Genomic DNA, 16,947 nt, shown 5'->3' with positions numbered 1-16,947 from the left:
TTGAATCAGACAAAAATGGACATGCATTTTCTCATCTAACTAGCCAATCCACTGCCTTTTCTCATCTAACTAGCCAATCCACTACCATCTCCAGATTTCATATCTTCCCCTGAATTTTTTCCAGTCTCCTGCAGACCCCACATCCTGTGCCATATCAAAGCTTCTTGAACTAGGCACATCACACATCTCTCCAGCTTATTGTCAGGACTATCTTCATACTTCATGTTGTCCACTTTTTGAATCCCTCATATCTTCCATTATATTATTTTCCCCCTTTATAGAAGGGACTTTATTTAATAAATACATTTGTCCAAAAGTACAGTTGTGTACACCTACCATAAATGTAGATGTTAGAGTCTCTTCACTGTTGCAGTCATGACTGTAGAGTTCTCCCCTGCCGGCAGGCAGCCCTCGGTTGGCCAGAATCCCAAAGTCTGGGTCCGGCATCGGCTGTTCAGCCATGCTCCCTGACGTCAGAGCGCCAGGAGTACAAAGCTGACAGCCGACGCCATCTTCTCCAGTTTTTCTTGCCTCAGATGTCAGGAGTCCCAAAATGAAAAAGGTCCCAAAACCTTTGCAAATACACCTCAGAAGAATGGTGAAAAGTAAAAATAAGAGGGGACAGGAGGGAGGGAAACCCAGACTGCAACAGTGAAGACACTCGAATTTATGGTAGGTCTACACAACTGTACTAGGTTCATCGTGTTTCACTGTTGCAGTCATGACTGTAGGGTAGAATCCCAAAGCTTGAAAGAAAGGGAGGTGGTCATAAAGAAGAAGGGGCAGCTAAAAGGCCCTGCAAGACTGCAGAAGCAAAGCCTGCCCTAGACTTAGAGTAGAGAGGTAGATTGTAGTGCTTAGAAAAAGTATGCACTGAACTCCAGTTGCAGCTTCCAAAATGTCTTTGGTAGGAACTCCCCTGAGGAAGGCCGCAGAAGTGGCAGCAGCTCTGGTGGAATGAGTCCGTATACTCCCTGGGATTTGCTTTCCATGGTGTGAATAACAAAATCTGATTCCATGAGCAATCCATTTAGAAATGGTCTGTTTTGAAATGGCTTTACCTTGGGAACTTGAAGCATAAGAAACAAACAATTGTTCTGATTTTCTGATGTCCTTGGTTCTGTCCAGGTAAAAACGTAGTTGTCTGTGTACATCCAAGGAATGTAAGATCCTTTCCCCTTTATTTTGAGGAGTGGGGAAAAAGGTTGGCAAGTAGATAAGTTTGATTTAAAGCCACTTTGGAAACCACCTTAGGCATGAAGGTAGGATTAGTCCTCAAAGATACCCTGTCTCGATGAAAAATAATATAAGGTTCCACAGCCATAAGAGCTTGTAACTCTGTAACTCTGAAACTCTCCTGGCAGAGGGTTAGGGCTAACAAGACTGCTGTTTTCCAAGATAAAAACTTGATGTCAGAAGAGGCAGCAGGCTCAAAAGGAGGCAAGGTTAGTTTTTCCTGAACGTAGTTGAGATCCCAAGCAGGAATGGGAGAAGATCTAGAAGGTCTTAAGTTCTTAGCTCCTCCGAGAAACTGTCTCATGAGCTGGTGGGAAAAGATGGGAGGGTCTGTATTATATTGAGCAGAAATAGCAGAGGCATGTATCTTAATGGAAGAGAAAGAGAGACCCTTATGTAAGAGATCTGTCAAGTAAAGTAAAATTAAGGTAATGTTAGGAAGAAGAGGATCAGAATCCTGAGCCTGCATCCAGGAACAAAATCTTTTCCATTTTCCTGCATAAGATTTTCTAGTGCTAGGACGTCTGGCTTCTAAAATGACATCCATAACCTGCTTGGGTAGGAAAGAAGAAATCAAAGGCCCTGGATTAACCAGGCCGCCAGGCTGAGAGTTCTGACATGAGAGTGTAGAACCTGACCCTGATGTTGGGACAGAAGGTTCGGAGACTGCGGTAAAACCCAAGGGGGCTCCAGACATAGGTTTTTTAGAGTAGGATACCAAAACTGCCGAGGCCAATTTGGAGCCAGCAAGATTATCATCTTGGGCTTGTCCTGTTTTATCTTCAATAAGACCCGTGGAAGAAGAGGAAGAGACAGAAAGGCATATCCCGAGAGGTTCCTCCAACTGAATGACAGGGCATCCACTTTCCAAGCTTCGCTGTGGAAAGTCCTGGTGCAAAAATTATGTAGTTGATGATTGAGATGGGATGCAAAGAGGTCTATGTGAGAACATCCCCAGACTGCTGTTATCATCCTGAATATTTTGGTGTCCAGCATCCACTCGTGTGGATCCGAAAGGTTTCTGCTCAGACTGTCTTGTCCTGTTTTATCTTCAATAAGACCTGTGGAAGAAGAGGAAGAGGCGGAAAGGCATATCCCGAGAGGTTCCTCCAACTGAATGACAGGGCATCCACTTTCCAAGCTTCTCTGTGGAAAGTCCTGGTGCAAAAATTATGTAGTTTATGATTGAGATGGGATGCAAAGAGGTCTATGTGAGGACATCCCCAGACTGCTGTTATCATCCTGAATATTTTGGTGTCCAGCATACACTCGTGTGGATCCGAAAGGTTTCTGCTCAGACTGTCTGCCAGGAAGTTTTGTTTCCCTGGTAGAAACTGAGCTTGAAGATCCAGATTGCAAGCTAGAGCTGTGTTCCATAGATCCATGGCTAGTCTGCAAAGGGGGTAGGAATGAGATCCCCCTTGCTTGTTTATGTACCACATAACTGTGGTGTTGTCTGTCCGTATTAGTAGTTGTCCGGGTTGTAAGAGATTCCTGAAGGCCAATAGAGCTTTCTGAACGGCTAACATTTCCTTTAAATTGATATGCAGGTGCTTCTGATCCTTTGTCCAAAGGCCCTGCAGACAGTTGCCCTGAAAATGGGCTCCCCAAGCATAATCTGAGGCGTCCATGGTTAGAATCTGAGTGGCAGGAGGCAGACGGAAGGGTTTCCCTTTGTTTAGAGCACATGCCCTGGACCACCAAAGAAATTCCTTTTGAAGGCAAGGAAGGACGGAGATCAGTATGTCTAAACTGTGGCAATGCTGAGACCATACACTTTTTAGGTACCACTGTATTTTCATGTGTAGTCTTGCATATGGTACGAGAAGGATGCAGGAGGCCATGTAACCCAAAGCCTGCAGGAATTTCCTTGCAGATAGCGGAGTTAAAGTTGCCAAGGTTTTGAAAGTTGAAGCCAGCTGTAATTGTTTTTCAGATGTCAGAAATGCCATCTGGGCTGTGGTGTTTAGAAGAGCACCCAGAAAAGTTATCTGCTGTGATGGTGTCAAATTGGACTTTTTTATGTTTACAGAGAATCCCAGGAACTTGAGGAGGTTCTGTACAAATTCTAGATGCTGGAGTAAGACATCCTTGCTGTCTGCCTGAATTAGACAATCGCCCAGATAAGGGTAAATTTGAATTCCCTTGAGTCTGCAGTAAGCTACTACTGGAGCCAGGCATTTGGTGAAGACCCTGGGCGGAGTAGATAATCCAAAGGGCAGCGCAGAGAATTGAAAGTGCCTCGATCCGGCTATGAACCTGAGGTATTTTCTGCGATCCTGCCTGATGGGAATGTGTAAATATGCCTCCTTTAAATCCAAAGTTACCATTCATACATTTTTGGACAGTATTGGAAGTAGCTGCTGTAGAGTAAGCATCTTGAATTTTGGAATCTGTAGAAAGGTGTTCAAGATCGACAGATCCAGAATGGGTCTCCATGAGTTTTGCTTCCTTGGGACTAGAAAGAGCCTTGACTAAAACCCTTTTCCCCTTTCTGAAAGAGGAACCAGTTCTATGGCATTCATAGCCAAAAGAGCTTCCACCTGGTTTAAGGCCTCCGTCCATTGATGTTTTGGAAGGTCTGGCCATCCGCTTGGATTTGGCAAGGTATAAAAATGGAATTTGTAACCTCTTAAAACCACATCCAAAACCCATTTGTCTTGGGTTATTCGAGTCCAATTTTGATACAAAAAAATTTCCTCCGAGAGGGGCTTCCAGGTAAGAAATTCCTGTAGCCCCACAGAGGGAGTCATTAAGTTTATTTCCTTTGAGATTGTGACCTGTCCTCTCCTCCCCTAGCGGTGGAAGCAGTCCACTGTCTTGGTCTATAAGCAGCTTGTGATTGGGGCCTCCCTTTGGAACGTCTATATCTACCCCTCTGAGGCCTGTCTGAAGTGGGAAAGGACCAATTTTTCGAAGGCCAATTCCTGCTAAATCTAGGAGGCTGTACTTGTAAGAAATCTTTAACTGTTTGCATAGATTTCGCCTTATCCTCCATCTTTTTAAATCACCTCTTCAGCTTTTGATCCAAACAAAACATTAGGCTGAACAGGAGCATCCAATAATTTTGCCTTTACCTGTTCAGGTAAATTTTGTTCCTTTAGCCATGCATGCCTCCTAATAACTGCGCCAGAGACCGCAGCCCTACAAGAAGCCTCCAAGGCATCAAATCCACAGTGTAAACCACGCTTCCCAACCTGTTCAGTGGCATGCAATAAATCATGTAATTCCTTATCCTCTGCACAGGCAGAAATGGAAGTAAGCTTTTGTTTTAAGACAGACAATAGAAATTGCTGGTATTTAAACATATGAAACAACAGTTTAAAGCCCTAATGGACAAAGTAGCAGAAGTGTACACTTTTTTGCCCCATCTTTCTAAGGATCGAGAATCCTTTTCAGTAGAGTAGGATTTTTGGCAGAAGCGGCCTTAGCTCCCTTAGGACCATGGGAAATGGTTTCAGGGTCAGCAGAAGGGTTCTTGTATAAAAACTGATGGGAATCAGTAACCCTGTAATATCTATCAGGTTTCACAGGAGCAGGAGGAAAAGAGTCAGGGGTTAAGTTAGCCTCTGAAAAGGCATCATCCACAATATCCAAAACAGGAGGGATAGCCAGGGGTCTATGTTGGGGAAGAAGAAGTAATTCCCTCAGCCTTTTCTTGGATTCCGAATACTCCTGTCCTTCCCAGTGGAAATGTTCCCTCATTTCATGCAAAGTTTCCCCAAAAGAGAAATCCTCAGGGGGAGAAGCTGAAGGAATGGATTCTTCAGCATCAGAATCCTCACAAGGAGGGAAAGAATATTCCTGATCAGAAGAAGAAACTGAGGAAACAGAAGCCTGATCAGAGGAATCATAAGAAATATCCTGCCTTGGCCTTTTGTCTGGAAGGGGATGAGAACCCCTAATCATAGTAATCAAATCCCCCACCATCTTGAGTAATTGCTTCTGTGACTTGGGAGCCGGTTCAGAAGAAGCCTGTGTAGAAGTGATTTTGAAGGAGTCTTTGCCTTTGTCTTTGGCTTTGCCTTTATTAGAAGCTGAGTAGGCCTGAAAACCCCTTCGGAAGCCGGTACCTGCACAGCGGCTCCGGACCCATCCGAAGGAGCGTTGTCCGAAGGTCCTGCAACAGAAATATTTAAAGGCCTGGTTGGCTCCTCATTTCAGCCATCGGTTCTGAAATGGCCGACGACAGGGGCTGCAAAAGCGCCTCACTGACGACGGCCGAACCTGAAGCTGGTTTCGCTTGTGCATTATCATCAGATTTGGACCTCGGAGGCCTGTCTTTATCCTTGCGACGTTATGAACTCCGGTAGCCAGGACCGTATCAGACGACATTTTGTAGTTAAAGCGCCTACCGAAGTAATGAAAAGCAAAATCGTACCTTCGCTTGATTGTACGTTGATTGAATCTAGCACAAAACCGACAACTAGCTACGTCGTGGTCAGGGCCCAAGCAAGGAATACAGTAAGAATGAATGAGGTATTTGCTTCCCACATGAAATACAATTAACTTTTTCTGACATCTGAGTGGAGGAAGAAAAAAGTTTCCCCAATGGGGTACTTAGCTTTGAGTGGAGAAGAAAGTCTTCGGACCGAAGTATATCAGTAAAATTCGTCAGGAGTCCGCCGACCGGCAAATGCGAACTGCTATCACCGCACGGCAAGAAAGACTGGAGAAGATGGCGTCGGCTGTCAGCTTTGTACTCCTGGCACTCTGACATCAGGGAGCATGGCTGAACAGCCGACGTCGGACCCAGACTTTGGGATTCTGGCCGACCGAGGGCTGCCTGCCGGCAGGGGAGAACCCTACAGTCATGACTGCAACAGTGAAACACGATGAACATCAGATCCTTACAAAATTTGCCCCCAAGTGACAGCGTGATCTTAAAATATCTGAGAATAAAGCTGCAGTTCATAATCCAGAATGAACTGCTTGACAGAGTGTCTACTACAATACTTTCTCTGTGCCTAAATGATGAACTGCATGCAACTGGCAGCTCCCAGAACATCTCAAAGTACAGTTATGTAAGTAAACGTACCATAACAGTAAATGCTTAAATAGATCAGTGTTGCAATAGCCTAAGCTATATGGGTCATACACAGCCAAGAATATAACAATCAGACAGCATCCAAGGTTTTAGGGCTCCTTCCATGCATCCTAACCACTGTGCTCCAAGAGAGTCATATAAATTCAGTGGTCAGGGCAACAAACTTCAGGGCTTTCTTGCCCCAAAGAAAGATTGCCCTAACTTTTAGGTAAAGATTAGGACAAAAGGGTAAATCAGATATCCACACTCTGGCAAAAACATGACAAAAAAATGTGGGTGTCCCTACTGCAACAGTGATCTGCTCAAAAAATCTATTACAGTATGTTTACTTATACAGCTGTACTATGATGATCATTAGATTACGGTTGTAACTGCTCAAGTTATGTGGTTAGATTACCACAGCATAGAAAGGGAGGGAGAAAGAAGGAATGTCAGAGTCCAGGAGCCCCTGGAGAATGGTCCCTGCAAAACCTGCTCTGGACCTAGAAAAGGAATCTAATGTAAAATGCTTTGTAAAAGTATACACAGATGACCAAGGTGTTGCCCGAGTCCACCCCTTTCCAAAAGCTCACAAAAGCCAAGGTTCTGGTAGAATGGGCTCCGACCTTGCCTGGAAGTGGTTTGTTATGGTGAGAGTAGCAATAAACAATAGCATGAAACAACCATTGGAAACCATTTGTATCTATATAAGAAATAAACAGTTGGTCTGACCTCTTGGAGGTCCAAGTTCTGTCAATATAGTATCCAAACTGCCTGCAGGTATTCAGTATGTGAAACGTCCTCTCTTTCTCTCTCTCTCATTTTTTGTATCAGGAAAAAGCCAGGGAATCTAGGTCACTACGCCACTGAGAACCATATATCTCATACTTATCTACTTACACCTTGACATTTCTATTTGTTTCATTCACTTTTTTCCTCAACTTCTTCCCCCCCCCTATCCCTCACATTCATTCCCACTCCACACTTCCTTTAATCTTGTCACTTCTCCCCCCCACACACACACACAACCCCCCCCCCTCCTTTACCCTTCTGCATAGTATTCATTTAGGGCATTTGATATAACATCACATAGTCTTATTGTCAACTGTCTTTATATATGTGTACAATTTACACATATAGACATACACATATATACTTTATGCGTTATCCGCTTACACATATTTTTTTACAAATGCACACATGCAACATCCCAGTTCCATCTCTCTGTTTCACTTCTATTAGTACATGACATGGATATTTGGATGCATGCATTCCACACATGACATGCGTGGATGCACATTTTTTTAGCTCTGTTAAAAGAATAGAAATATCATTTTTTTATGTATAAAGCATGTTTATAAGATTGATTGTTTAGCAATACAGTATGGCTGACATATATATATATATATATATATATATATATATATATACACACATACACACACACATGCCATATATTTTTATGCTCTATATATATTTTTATGTTTTATTCATGATTTTAGAAGTTGCTTACAACAAGCTATGCTTGAAATTAGGGCAGCACTTCCTGTCCCTTTAATTTTTAAATAATGTATGCACTTCAACTAATTGAGGATGTGACATCATTGCATTTTTAATGTTTGTATATTTAAATGTTTGCGCCAAGCACTTTAGTTGTTATTGGCCTGAAGAAGACCACAAGTTGAAAGCGCTTGCCGTTTTTATTTAATAAATATTTATAACCTCCGCTTAACGCTTGTATTTACTTGATTGTGCATGACAAGCTATAGTTTTGTGGAGTTGCACTAACAAGAGTTTGTGGCTGAACTACTAGGAAGAGGAACACACCCGCTGGTTTTGGGTGTCAGCAATTGCCTGCATAGGCTGTTTACATTGAGGAGACATCTGAACCCGATTCGTATTGTATTTGGAACTTTATAGTGAACTACTTGGGATTTAAAACCTACTCTGCACATTGCTTCCCACATATTTTCTTTTTTTCCTTCTTAGCAACAGTACGTTTTGTGGGAAGTGGAATAATACGTGAGCGTTTTTTTGGACTGTTTTCTGTGGGACTAGAAACAGGAATTTTTCCAAAAAAAAAAATGAAATAGAATAAAAATAAACCAGATATGGTCATTCTCATAGCTTCTTTCTTACTCTGGTATATGTGGAGTTTTGCTTTCCAGACAAATCTCATCTTCGGAAGAAAATGGAGAAAAACAGATAAATCCAGGTAGCCCACTTGTAAGTCAGAGCATCCCTAAGAAGTTTCCCCGGTGGTGGAATGAAGGAGTTGTCCCTGCACTTGGTGTTAGTTGAGGAGTCAAGTTACGCAGGCTTTCCCCATTTCTGGAAAATCTTGCATGTACAGAAGTGCTGAATGACCACTTTTGGGGTAGCAGCACATACCCGCTTAGCTTGCCCACCAAAAAAATGGACTTCTCTGGAATATTGACAACATCAAGGAATCAGCCGTTGGACACTGCTCATGCTCACAGTATTCTACACTATATCATGAAGGTACAAAAGAGTTCCACTTGCCTGTTGATGTGTGGTACAACTAGTCCATTGTCAATCTGATTGGTGACCATCAAAAGATTGGGACAGTCAGCTGGACTGCTGTCATCGCCAGTATATAGATATAAAAGCAGATAGCTTAAATAGCGTCCAAACTCAACTGTCCGCCCCTGAAATATTCACCAATGCAGAAATGATACAGTCATTGTGATTTTAACCAAGAAAAGGTTAAGGTGGAAAGGACTGGCAAGGGGAAATTCTTTGCATCCATCCACTAAGCCAAGTGATGCCCGAAGGCCTGAAAAATGTGAATCTGATGTACAAGAGGGTTTGCATTCTGGGACCACACAACCCAGAGAGGTCCAATGAAAAAGACCTTATGTAATTCTTGCACGAGGATGAGGATGTCTCCACAACAAGATCCAGTATCCTAAGATAAAAGGTAGGTAGGAAGATTCTGCCTGTGGGAAGTCTTGCTCTGCATACCTTTGTGTACCAATTGCTGCCAATATACAAGAGCCACTGTACATGGTGTAGCTGGGACTTGGCTACATTCATCAGAAAATGGAAAAGGCTGATCAGACTCTTACTCCCAAAAACTATGTGATGTACAGAAGGAAACAGCTAGCAGTCATACAGCTATGAAAACACTTTTTGCAACTACAAATAAGCTGCAACCACAGACATGCACCTGGTAAACACCCTGGAGGCTAAGATGAGATGGGGTGGAGGAGTCAGATTAAAAATGATTGGCTCCATGTCAAAAGTGCAGAAACCTCCAGAATTCCTTTGTAAACTGTACATGGAAGTAGGAGTCCCACAAGTCCAAAGAGGACATCCAGTTTCCTTCTGCCAGCCAAAGAAAGCCTGACCGCATTTAAACCATGAATACTGTTTCATTTGGAAAAAGATACATTTAGGCCACTTATATGCAACACTTCATGGATATCCTTTGTCTTTTTTTGTTGGCGCTAAAGAGAACCTTGAGTAAGATTTCTAGTCTTCTATGGACTGGGGAGACCTAGTTGGTGGCTCTTTTGCTTAGGAGGCATAACATACCTGCTTTTCCAATTGTCTTCTGTTGGGATAGGATATATGGTAGTGAGGGGAGATGTAAGAAAACTTTGTAAACCCTGGATATAAAATGTCTTGTTACACCTGTCCTTAAGTCTGCATCTGAAGTTGATGGATAGAAGGACAGATAATCCCAACTACCTCCAGAGGTGAAGGGTCAGGGAAGACCTCATGATGGCTGCTGCTGATTACCTGTTAAGAGAATTGCAGCTGCTCAGTGCCTGCTGAGAGCCCATCCCTCAGGGCCTATGACCTCTCAAAACTTATTCTGATGGTCAGGGTTGTTCTCGGACTGTTACATTTGTGGCTGCTGCCCACACCTCAACCACATCTGGTGAGGGACTCTATTGAATCCTAGAGATGGACATTGAAAGTGGTGAAATCTTACACCACCATATGTAACAGTTTTACCCTCCTTTACTATATTTTCTTTATGTTCCTTAACTTTATTGCCAAACAATACTGGTACTAATGCATTTATACAGGTCACTTTGGCATCCCTTGCAAAATGTGTTAAACAGAACCACATATGCTAACAAACTGCTACGCAAGATCCCATTGTCCTTGGGAAAACAAAACACCCTTTAACAAAACACATATACCTCCCTAGCTGATACATGCTATGAACTTCCTACTGAACTATTTCAGTAGCAGAGTCCTTAGATAGCTTCAAAGCTGGACATGCAAAGGTCCCAAGACTAAGGAGGAAGACTGAAGTTCTGTGGAGTCTTTCGACTATAACTACAGCTACTCTGGCATTTCCTGTGCAAAGGAACACTGAGATCAAATTGAGCATCTGAAGGGAGTATGACCTTCCCCCCAAGCAAATCCCACATAGAATGGGCCTGTCCAGAGAAGTAATTTTCTTCTAACAGGTACAGTTATGAATTCCTTGACTCATCTATAAGGGTTTTAGGGGCAGAGGTAGATAAGGAGGGCCACAAATGTGTGCTAACCCTAACCCAACTCCTACATATTTTTTTCTAACAGTACCACTAAACACAGACACACACTTCAAACATGCAACTAGCCAAGCAAACCAACATGTCTATCCTCTTCCCTAGCCCACACTTGAATCCCACAAACACTCACACACACACAGACAAACCTCCATTGCCAAAGCTTTCATTATAAACAAAAGTTCTGACATTATTACACACTCCCCTTATATTTGGCTGTGCATAATTCAACTCTTCTACCACTTACCAAAAAAATGTGCATTCCACCAGTTCTACCACTAAAATATTTTTTGACAAATGATGTCTGACCAAACCTACTGTAACCACAAATTTAGAACACATACACACACAGATCTGAATTATATGTTGTTTGGCAGAGAATTACAGGTTAAGAGATGTTAATGAGCATTGTGTACTCTGTTGTTCGACTCCATCAGCTTCCTTTTTCCTCTAACTGTGAACAAATCAAACACGGTTCCTGGCTCACCCCTGAAAAGGGGCTTGTGCATAGTAAGTTTACTTGATTAACAAATTAATAAAATAAAAACAGGGTTGGAAAAACAACTTTCCTACCTTCATGCATTTTCCTTGACTGAAGGATGTAAACATTCAAGCACTACCTCACACCATTTATTGATCCAAGAGATAATTATGTTTTGTTTGCTGCACAGCATTTTGCATTATTATTTAATCAAAGTAAAAATACTAAGTTTTAATGAAATTAAGTTTGCAGAATGCAACATTTACAATAGTAATGGAAGGATCACAGAATGTCAGTTTCAGACAGAATTTCTTTTGAAGTTAATCAAGAATTGTGAACAGAAGAATTAGATAACTGGATTCATCTTGAGTAGCCCAACACCTCTTAATGAGCACTCACAGGAAAACAGGTCAGTCAGTGGGCTGTCCCCAAATGCATGGTCTCATCTGGAGCATGAGGCATCACCCATCATGTCCTGGAAGGTTTGGAACTGGAAAGAGACGAATGGATCTGATGGTAGGCGGAAAGTTAAGATGGCTTATCCTGACTGAGCTTCAAGTGTTCAGTGTACATTTAAAGGTGGTACACAAAGTTACATTTTTTAAAGGCAAACCATCTCAGATGTGGCCCCTGAAAGTAGAATGACTGTAGCAATGGCCAATGATCAAGAGAGTGAATTTACAGTTTTCCTTGACAGAAAGCTGGATGTTAGGAAAAAAGGTAAAATGCAGTGAAACTGTATCAGCTGCACAAATAGAGTACAAAGCAAACGGACATCTATGAGACAGACACTTCAGTGCTAAAACATGTAAATTTTTTCTGCAGGAAAGTATATTGAAGAGCTCATGTACATGCAAACTTTGAAACATTTAGTAAGCACATTTAACGGTCCTGTGTAATGTGTACTCATTCTAGATAGTCTACGGTTATTTTCACAGGACCTATCAATTACTAAGTCAATGGGCACCTAATATGGTTATTGCCATGTCTGGAGCTGCAATATTTTCTGCTAGAGATCATACAAAGGAATATGAATAATATACATTTTTTTTTGCCAACATCCATGAATACAGAAATCATAAGACCAGTTTGCCTTCGGTAAACAAAAAAAAAAAAAAAAGAATTTACTGCTAGTTTTGTCACATTTAATTAAGTTCCTTCCTTGGTAAAAAGATTAATTATTTTCATTATGTTGCTTAAAAGTGAAAAGATGCAAACAAGTTTTGACTGATGAAATACATGCATCAGTAACATTAAGTGATCCAGAAAAGATAACAAGGGCATGTTCAAAGAAGTTAAGTGCTTGAAAAGAATATGGTTAAGTCCTAAGGAATAAAGTAAAAAAGATTAAGAATTTAATACAAAGGGGAGGATCCGGATCAACAATGGGGTGATGGGTTTCTGGAGACATTTTGTATTTTGTAGTTCACCTGTGCTCTGTACTAGAATCCAGCTATGATGTGAAGCAGCAACATTCTTGTGAAAGCAGAAAAGAAACCATTTTCCAGCATCAAGTCAGCCAATAAGAGTGTCCTAAATCCACGGAAAACATATACACATATTTGCATAGTTTTTACATTACAAATAAACATTTTTGGGGGAAAAAAAATCTACCGACTGCCATACCTGTCAGTCTTGTTGGTATAGACCATCAAGGAACCAGCAGCTGCTGAGTATTCAAAGAAAGCAAAGTAGGTGAAAAAGATGACTGTATCTAGTTAGCCAGTACTGAATGGATACGAAGGAATGATTTGAGAAAATTAGCTGAAGTGGTCCAAAATCAGACTCTAAAGATGAACTAAAACCAGTAAGAGATAGACAACCATGAGAATGATGCCATTTCAGATATACAGGATGGTCCAGCATGGCTGCCAATGTCTGAAGATCCCACCAGAGAACAGATGCTTGTGCTGTTGGTACTTCTGCTACTTGAAGAATCACCCAGACTACATAAAAGAAATGGTGAGCAAAATATGTTGCCATAGTCCTTATTCTGAACAACAAGACACCTCAGTGGAACCACACCTTTTGCCTGGGAAACACCAGCAAGCTAAGAGGGAGGGAGACATGCACACATGCATGGATACACGTGCACACACACACACACACACACACACACACACACACACACACACACACACACACACACACACAGTGCCCTTCTGTGTTCTACATGTGAAGAATTCCTACAAGCAGTTGTCTCACCAAATGGTGGGAATAAAAGAGAAGTCACAGGGCAACTTGTCTGTTAGTAACTGGTGTTGCACACAGACACACAGCTGCATGCATACAGGTCAAGGTTATAACTAAGTAATGAAATCTTGTTTTAGAACTTCACCACAACTGAAGTACTAAAGTTTAAGTACTTCACAGAGCTCTAGCAGAGAATACAGGCAAAGCTAGTTAACATGGGGACTGGTTGTGACAGAAGCTAGTTAACATGGGGACTGGTTGTGACAGAAGAGGAAAATGGGTCAACACATCTGTGTATATCAAATTGTGTATTGTCGCATTCAATACACCATGCAAATGTCAAGCTAGGTAATGCAGGGGATAACAGAAACTAAAGGTAAAGGGGTTTCACTCCTATAAGGTGTCTGACAGCACACCCCTTAGAAATTACCCAGCAGTCAGGGACTTAGGGACACACATAGACAGCAATCTAGCCTTTGATCATCACATGTCTAGAAATCATTTTACATTGCTCAACTTATAAACAAACAAAGGTACGGCATCTAAGCCCAAGGAAGTCATAGTTCCACTGTATTAGGCATTTAGCAGACCTATCACAGAGTACAATGCCCCCTTTTTTATGTGCTTAACCAGGCACATCCAACAGTTGGAACTTCCAAAGAGATTCCCCACTAAAATAATACAGGAAGTAAAATGTCCTATGCAGACCGCCTCAAGGCCCTATCTTTGTCTTCGGTCTCCTACAGGCTTTTGAGGGGAGATCTATGTCTGGCATACAGAGCATTGTCATACCCCACTCTGATGAACCTCCTGCATATCCACAAAACAAATAGCACCAGAATTACCCATTCTAAGGACTTAAATTTTGCCTGTGATATAAATAGGACCTCCTGGAGAGACAGGTATGTATTCCAGGGACTACCCAGTCTACGGAACAGGCCCCCCATCGCTGTGAAGCAGAGTTCCTCCCCAACCCAATTAAAGTGCAACTTGGGCAATTGGATGGGAAACAGGAAATTCATCCCTGATTTGGCACCTATGTCGCTAATAGACGCAAACAACCTATAAATGGCTCATCTCCCAGGGCCCTGCTTGTAAATGTTTCATCTCCCAAACCCCTTCTTACACTTATCAAGAGTATCAGAACTTGTCAGAAACTTGGGATGCATGGCTAGGCTTAAAAAGGCCCGTATGGTCATTAGTCTAATTAACACCTATGAACCAGGTTTATCTCCATGAAAAAAAGAAAGCAGTCAGCAGATGTGTAATGTTTACCAGCCTGATAACTGTTCTAGCCAATTGTTTCTTTCTGAAGATGAAGTGGGTTAATGTAACTGTGCAAAACATTGTGTTCCCACATTGTTAAGGTAAAGTAAACAGCAGATTGATATGACCATGCATAGGAGCAAGTCGATGGGTGAGATTTAGTTATTTATTTGACATTTGTTAATCGGGATAGTCTGACTGGGTCACAAGACCAGTTTTCAGCAGAGGGCCGGGTAGAAAAGCTCCACCACTATAAAAAATCACAAGACTTGCAAGTATACATAAATTATACAGTGAGTACATTGCTAGTTTAACTGTGATAACATTTTACACAGACTTACAAGCAAAATTAGTAGACAAGTATACAGTGAATACATTACATGTTTATCTTGATAACACAAAATTATAAATGTGACAAGACTTTTAACATGATATAGTGTCACTGCCTCAGTGATTGGATGTTTGCACAATACCATTCTTCATGTCTGAACTGGAAGAATACTTGTGCTGTTTAGAGTAGTTCATAAGGACGTACAAAGATAGGAGTAGTATGGTACATTTCTTCCCAGTCTTGACAGTGTTTAATGGCAGTTGGCATGTTAGAGTAATTGAAAGAGGTATAGGAGGGCAGATTTTGTATAAGCCTGGGGTTATGTATGTGCATAGCCATGATTTATTTAGGTGATCTTTTAGGAAATACTTTAAAGAGAGGTAGGTTAGGAGTTAGCCTAATGTTGGGAGGGAGGGTGTTCCAACAGAGTGTGAGTATAGACATTTTTCTGGGTTTCTAGAAGGTTTGTAGATTTCAAGGAGGTTTTTATCTTCAGATCTGAGGGGTCTGCTTGGTTTGTAATGTTGTATTAGGTCTCCTAGAACTGGACAGGCAGTGCGCCTATAAAATAGGTTGTGTGTTATAATTAGATGTGTATATGAAAAGCTGTTGTGTTAATTCTAACCAGTTTAATTCTTTGAGTGATGTACAGTGATGTTTACGGTAGCTGGAGTTGGTTGTGAACTTTGTTGTAGCATTACTCTAATTTAGTTTTTGTGGAGTTCTGCAGATTGGTTAGTATATAGGAACTGTAGAGAAGTGATGGCAGCAGGAAGATTTTAGCCAGGGTAGTTTTGGTTGTAGTGGTAAAGAATTGTCTTTCTGTAGAGTATTCTGAGTTTATGTTTTTTTTTTTATATTTTGTTGAATATGAGGGTCAAAGTTACGTTTATCATCAATTATAAGCACCATATAGTTATAGTTTCTTGCACGATGTCTAAGACGGCATTGTTGGCTGCATAAATAGTTGGTCTGGGTTTAGGGTTGTATTTTTAGGGTGGAATTTCAAAAGTTTGCTTTTTTGGGGATTTAGAAAGAGTTGGGACTCTATAAGCCATGCTTCAATTGCTGAGAAAGATTGTTGGGTTTTGATTAGCAGTTCAGGGAGGGTACGGGAGATGCAGATTAAGGTTGAGTCCCCTGCATACTGTATTAATGTTCCTGGGGAAAATTAGGTATACAAGTTATTGGTGAATATGTTAAATAGTAAGGGTCTTAAGACAGAGCCTTGGGATACTCCTGTGGGGATTGGTAGAAAGAGAGAGAGACTTGGTTTAACCATTTGTTTCTCATCATGGACGTAACTTTGGAACCACTGGAGTGTGGAGGAGGAACAACCTAGGTTGGATAGTCTGTTAAGTAGTAGTGTGTGTGTGAAACAGTACTGAATGCTTTTCAGAGGTGTAGGAATATTACTGCTACTAGGTGACCTTTGTCCCTGGCTTTAATGTTGTTTGTAAAGAATAGTAGTGCTGTGGATGTGCTGTGATTTGGCCTGAAGCCATGTTAAGTTTGAGGGACCAGGCTGTTTTGGAATAAATACTTCACGATTTGTTGGTGAATACACCTTTCCATGATTTTGGATAGAGGGGACAGTATTGATACTGGGTGGAAATTAGAGATTTCTGTGGATTGCCCTCCTTTATGAATAGGTGTTATGTGAGATAGTTTCCATATTATAGGGACTGTGGTTTCAGAGAGCGACCTGATTATTAGGATGCTGACTGGATATGAAATTGTGTCAGAGACTAGTTTTGGGTATTTTTCCACCAATATGCAAAAAGATAACTCCTTGACTGCTCCGAGTGAAGGCACAAACTAAGAGTTGGTGGCTACACAGAATCTTATAAAAACAGACATTTGCTAAAGATGTTTAAAAAAA

The 16,947-nt window shown here is 41.4% G+C and overlaps 1 protein-coding gene across 2 annotated transcripts in view; it reads right to left on the bottom strand.

The window, feature by feature from the left end:
• The window catches only part of OVOL1 (ovo like transcriptional repressor 1), a 176,637-nt gene that overhangs the window by 148,465 nt on the left and 11,225 nt on the right, over positions 1–16,947 (bottom strand). The gene's annotated exons all lie outside the window — the stretch shown is intronic.

This window comes from Protopterus annectens, chromosome 4.part0 (genome assembly GCF_019279795.1).
Source record: "Protopterus annectens isolate FY-2018-M chromosome 4.part0, PAN1.0, whole genome shotgun sequence".
NCBI classification, from domain to species: domain Eukaryota; kingdom Metazoa; phylum Chordata; order Ceratodontiformes; family Protopteridae; genus Protopterus; species Protopterus annectens.
The sequence above is the reverse complement of the archived record's forward strand: the minus strand, read 5'-3'. Positions and strand labels throughout refer to the sequence as shown.